This window comes from Schistocerca serialis, chromosome 4, assembly GCF_023864345.2.
Source record: "Schistocerca serialis cubense isolate TAMUIC-IGC-003099 chromosome 4, iqSchSeri2.2, whole genome shotgun sequence".
Taxonomy (NCBI): Eukaryota; Metazoa; Arthropoda; class Insecta; order Orthoptera; family Acrididae; genus Schistocerca; species Schistocerca serialis.
Genome location: NC_064641.1, coordinates 374,736,034 through 374,742,650, shown reverse-complemented (window position 1 = coordinate 374,742,650; position 6,617 = coordinate 374,736,034).

Below are 6,617 nucleotides of genomic sequence, written 5' to 3'. Positions count from 1 at the left end.
TCTTTCCATATTTCTAGTAGCAAAGGTCTCCCATTTTTTGTAGTGTTGAAAAATCGCAATTTTTATTTTGGTCAGTTATGCACTGAATATGTGAGACAGTTTCAAAATTCCCATTCACGTATTATTGTCTGAGTCAGCTAGAACATTTAATTGAGTACTTCACATTGATCAACCTAGTAATTTCCTTGTCCCAGTATTTCCTCCACATAGTAAAATTATCAGCTGAAATTAATATACCCTCACAGGTATCAGACCAAGAGAAACCATATCACAAAAATCATTAATAAAACCACAGAACAAAATTTTACTTCAGCTTTTAGTACAAAATCAACATAGTCTTTTCTAAAACAATGCACTGCTCTGCCACAATGTCATTGTAAAATTATAATACAGTGTGCAAGTAAGTACCTAACACATAACATTTCCTTATTTTCCATGTTATGTTATGAACCTCAAAACATTTTAAAAAACATTAGAATATCTTCCTCAAAACTTCATAAACCTCACCGGAGTACTGTACACTGCACAAAATAACTGCCACATAAATCCATACACAACATGAGAGTACCTCAAATATCAAATGTCCTAAAAATAATTCACTTTGATCATGCATAACATCACAGTATGTGTTTAAAACCAATAAACCTCTCACATAACAACTAATTCCAGAAATGCTTTACAAAAGTATTCATATAGCCTTTAATTTTGGTGATTTATTTTTTATTGTCTTCTGACAAATCTCCTCCTTCACAAAAAAGGTCCTCTCAAAGTGACATATGAATAGAAACACTGTTTACATGGTTTGCAAAAGATATAACTTCAAGAATTCCATATCCACCAGATTCAATCAGTACAACATCAGATGTTTTCACATTGTAAATAACAGCTGACTCTAGTACAACTATACAGTAAAATTTACAGTCATACTTCCTACCTTGTAAAACACCAAATTTCTTTCTAAACTGGCACAAGCACTTCCCAAAGTTAAAACTTTTTAATCAATTAACTTTTAGCATTTCAACACAGCAGTAACACATCATATCTTGGCTTCATTTAAATAATGCAGACAAAACGTTTGTTTGAAAAGTGTGTAGAAGTTCCTCATATATAACAATATTTTGTTTACGTAAACGTCTTGAAATTCGGAGTAAAAATGTAAAATGCAGCGAAGGTTCTTGGTATTCAAAAAGGATTTAAACGTAAACAGAGTTATCTGAGAGATTATTTTTATCAAATGGCATCCATACATCTACTAAATGATTTCCATACAAATAGATGAAGAAAGGTTAAACTGATGTTAAAAATTTTCCCATTCCATCTTGGCAGGTGATTACAACAACCGGTTTGAAATTATTTCAGAACAGAAACAGTCTCGGCTGTGAAATTATGTAATATCAATGACCATTTCACTTTTTTGGGGCATCTGATGAAAGCCTAAAATGAATCATTGATGATGCTCCAGAAGGGCGAAATGCATCATTAATGATGTCCCAAAAAGGTCTAACACGTCATTGACATTACATAATTTCATTACCAATACTGTTCTTGTTCTTAAACAGATGGATTGGACAAAACATGCAGCATAAAAATAAATTTTAGGAATAACGTGGCATAACCACTGAGGTTCTGGTTTCATCATAAGCACATCACAAATAGGACTTCTCATTCTCTGGAAATACCTTCATTAGTGTTGACAGCCATCATCATTTTCCTGGACACCATCTGTTTCAAACAGTACAATAGCTCTATAGGCAATCCCAGGTTTTAAGACATCCCTTTGCGATACTTTCATAACACATTGCCAAGAAAAACATATGCACGAGCTTTTAGCTGATCCTCCTGTGAATCTGCATGTACTAATGTAATTAGCAACAGGGTCTTTAAGCATACTTTTCCATATTGTTGTTGTGGTCTTCAGTCCGCAGACTGGTTTGATGCAGCTCTCCATGCTACTATGTCCTGTGGAAGCTTATTGATCTCCAACTACCTACCGCAACCTGCAACCTTCTGAATCTGCGTAGTGTATTCATCTGTTGGTCTCCCTCTACGATTTTTACCCTCCATGATGCCATCCAATACCAAACTGGTGATCCTTTGAGGTCTCGGAACATGTTGTTGTTGTTGTGGTCTTCAGTCACGAGACATATCCTACCAATTGATCTCTTCTTCTAGTCAAGTTGTGCCACAAATTCCTCTTCTCCGCAATTTTATTCAGTACCTCCTTGTTAGTTACGTGAAGGATTTCCTTACACTTAAATCTATAGTCGAGGTTAACAAGTTCTTCAGAAATGCTTTCCTTGTCGTTGGCAGTCAACATTTTATATCATCATTTCTTCGACCATTTTGCTCACCAAATAGTAAAGCTCACCCACTACTTAAAGTGTCTCATTTCCTAATCTAATTACCTCAGTTGATTTAATTCACTACATTCCATTATCCTCGTTTTGGTTTTGTTGATGTTCATCTTATATCCTCTTTTCAAACCACTGTCGATTCCATTCAACTGCTTTCCCAGGTTCTTTGCAGTCTGTGACAAAATTAGAATTACATTGGCAAACTTCGAAGTTTTTATTTCTTCTTCATGGTTCTTAATTCTTACTCCAAAGTTTTCTCTTGCTTCCCTTACTGCATGCTGAATATGCAGATTCAATAACATCAGGGACAGGCTCAACCCTGTCTCACTCCATTCCCAACCACTGATACCCTTTCATGTCCCTCAACTCTTATAACTGCCATCTGGTTTCTACGCAAATTCTAAATAGCCTTTCGATACTTGTATTTGACATGTGTCACCTTCAGAATCTGAAAGAGAAAGTTCCAGATAACATTTCAAAAGCTTTCTCTAAGTCTTCAAATGCTAGAAACGTAGGTTTGATTTTCCTTAATCTATCCTCTAAGATAACTCTTAGGGTCAGTATCGCCTCAAGTGTTTCAAAATTTCTAAGAAATCCAAACTGATCTTCCCCGAGGTCGGGTTCTACCAGTTTTTCCATCTGGCTGTAAAGAGTTCGTCTTAGTATTTTGCAGCCATGATTTATTAAACTGATAGTTCACTAATTTTCACACCTGTCTACACTTGCTTTCTTTGGGATTGGAATTATTACGCTCTTCTTGAAGCCTGAGGGTCTTTCGCCTGTCTCATGCATGTTGCTTACCAGATGGTAGAGTTTTATCGGGACTGGCTATCCCAAGGCTATCAGTAGTTCTAATGGAATGTTGTCTACTGCTGGGTCCTTGTTACGGCTTAGGTCTTTCAGCGCTCTGTCAAACTCTTCACGCAGTACCATATTTCCCATTTCCTTTACTTCCATAATATTGCCCTCAAGTACATCGCCCTTGTATAGACCCTCGATTTACTCCTTCCACCTTTCTGCTTTCCCGTTTTTGCTTAGAACTCGTTTTCCATCTGAGCTCTTGATATTCATACAAGTGGTTCTCTTTTCTTCAAAGGTCTCTTTAATTTTCCTGTAGGCAGTATCTATCTTACCCCTAGAGATATATGCATCTACATCCTTACATTTGTTCTCTAGCCATCCCTGCTTGGCCATTAGGCACTTCCTATCGATCTCATTTTTGAGACGTTTATATTCCATTTTGGCTGCTTCATTTACTGCGTTTTTATATTTTCTCCTTTCATGTATTAAATTCAATATCTCATTTGTCACCCAATGATTTCTACTAGCCCTCGTCGTTTTACCTACTTGATCCACTACCGCCATCACTACTTCATCTCTCAAAGCTACCCATTTTTCTTGTACTGTATTCCCCCCCCCCCCCCTTCTTGTCAATCGTTGCCTAATGCTCTCTCTGTAACTCTGTACAACCTCTGATTCTGTCAGCTTGTCCAGGTCCCATCTCCTTAAATTCCCACCGTTTTGCAGTTTCTTCAGTTGTAATCTATACTTCTTAACCAATAAACTGTGGTCAGAATCCACATCAGCCCCTGGGAATGTTTTACAATTTGAAACCCGGTTCATAAATCTGTGTCTTACCATTATATAATCGGTCTGAGACTTTCCATTGCCTCCAGGCCTCTTCCACATATACAACCTTCTTTCGTGATTCTTGAACCAAGTGTTAGGTACGATTAAGTGATGCTCTGTGTAAAAGACTATCAGATGGCTTCCTCTTTCATTATTTACCCCCATTCCATTTTCATCTCCTACTTATATTTCTCTTCCTTTTCCTACTATCGAATTCACACCCCCATGAATATTAAATTTTCGTCTCCCTTAACTATCTCAATAATTTCTTTGCTCTCATCACACATTTCTTCAATCTCTTCATCTACGTAGCTAATTGGCATATAAACTTGTACTACTGTCGTAGGCGGGGGCTTCGTATCTATCTTGACTACAATAATACCTTCACTATGCTGTTTGTAGTATCTTACCAGCGCTCCTATTTTTTTATTGATCATTAAACCTATTTCTGAATTACCCCTATTTGATTTTGTATTTATAACACTGTATTGACCTGACCGGAAGTCTTGTTCCCCCTGTCTCCGAATTTCGCTAAATCCCAATGCATCTAGGTTTAACCTATCCATTTCCCTTTTTAAATTTTCTAACCTAACTGCCCGATTAAGGGATCTCACTTTCCACGCGCCGATCTGTAGCACGCCAGTTATGTTCCTCCTGATAACGACGTCCTCCTGTGTAGTCCCTGCCTGGAGATCCGAATGGGGGACTATTTTACCTCCGGAATATTTTACCCAATAGGACGCCATCATGATTTAACCATACAGTAAAGCTGCATTCCATCGGGAAAAGTTACAGCTGTAGTTTCCCCTTGCTTTCAGCCGTTCTCAGTATCAGAACAGTAAGGCCATTTTGGTTAGTGTTACAAGGCCGGGTCAGTCAATCATCGAGACCGTTGCCCCTGCAACTACTGAAAAGGTGGCTGCCCCTCTTCAGGAACCACATGTTTGTCTGGCCTCTCAACAGATACCCTTCTGTTGTGGTTACATCTACTACACAACTAGCTCTATCGCTGAGGGACGCAAGCCTCTGCACCAACGGTAAGGTCCATGGTTCATGGGGGAGGAATTTCCCACATTACAGCTTGCAATTCTGAAAAAAATCATTGACTACGACGAAATTTTCGTAAATACCTATCACAGGAATAGTCTTATTCTCATGTGAGTCAACATAAAGAGTCATCACTTGTCCTACAGACACTCCCAATATTTGGTTCACCTTTTACTTCATACTTACCTTGAAATATTTTTCTGAGAGCTTTTTGTGTATGATCTTATGTTCTATTGCGTTGCACAACAGGTAAGCTTGTGTTCGGAAAAGTTATGTCAACACACGTAATTTTAATTCTGGTGTCAAAATACTGAGTAAATCATTTTCTTGTACAAGAACATTACTGGTTGTCACAGTTGGGTGCTCTTTTGCAACAACGAGAACGAATTCACTGTAATTTAAATTTATTTAAATTCATGTTTTTAAATTTATTCCAGCAACTATGTAATTTTTATTACTGAAATATGGTTGTTAAATTGGTCATTAAGATAATTGCAAATTTGTTGAGTATTGGATTTCATTTCTGACGTAAGTTCGTATTTCAAGAACTAGTTACTTCCATTTGTTCTACTATGCACACTGCAAATGTTCTTAAAAATTATCTAAATTGAATGTCTTTCTTTCTTCTACATTATCTACCATTGATTTCTGTCTGATATCCCCTTCTTCCCTCCCCCTCCCCTCCCCCTCCTCCACGATTGCTTCACTAAGTCTTTCTTCAGATTTAAGCATGATTATTAATTTCAAGAACCAATAATACAAAAGACACAAATTTTAAAATTCATTTTGTACGTACAAAGTATTTTCGTCCGAATCCCAGATTTACGAACTTCTGTCCGAATTTTCTTTTTCATTAAGTGCTAGTGATTATTGCAATCATGCACATAAGCAATGTTGTTGTTTTCCAGGCTGTGTCATTATGGTCGTTTCGTCCTCTTGCTACTGTTTTTTTTATGAAAATAGTGAAATATTTATATTTTCCTCCTTCATTCAGCTCTCTCTGTCTCTCTCTCTCTCTCTCTCTCTCTCTCTCTCTCTCTCCACAGAGTATGGGATTACAGCTTCATAATAAAATCAACTAGGAGAAGCACACCACAGAACTGCTGAAGCGTCTTAACAAATCTCTGTTTGCAATGCTAATTTTGTCAGACATAGGGGATATAAAAATGAAAAAGCTGGCATACTATGCTTACTTTCATTTCATAATGACATATGGGATTATTTTTTGGGGTAATTCATCAAGCCAAGCTAAAGTTTTCCAGGCACAAAAACGTGCAGTAAGAGTTATATGTGGTGTAAACTCAAGAACATCCTGCAGAAGCCTGTTTAGGGAACTAGCAATACTAACTACTGCTTCCAAATATATTTATTCCTTAATGAAATTTGTCATTAAAAATATATCACTTTTTCAAACCAACAGCTCAATTCATGGAATCAATACTAGAAATAAGAATAATCTTCACAAGGATTTAAAGTCACTTAGTCTTATAGAAAAAGGTGTGCATTATTCAGGAACACACATTTTCAATAACTTGCCATCAGCCATAAAAAGCTTAACAACCAATGAAATTCAGTTTATGAGAAGCC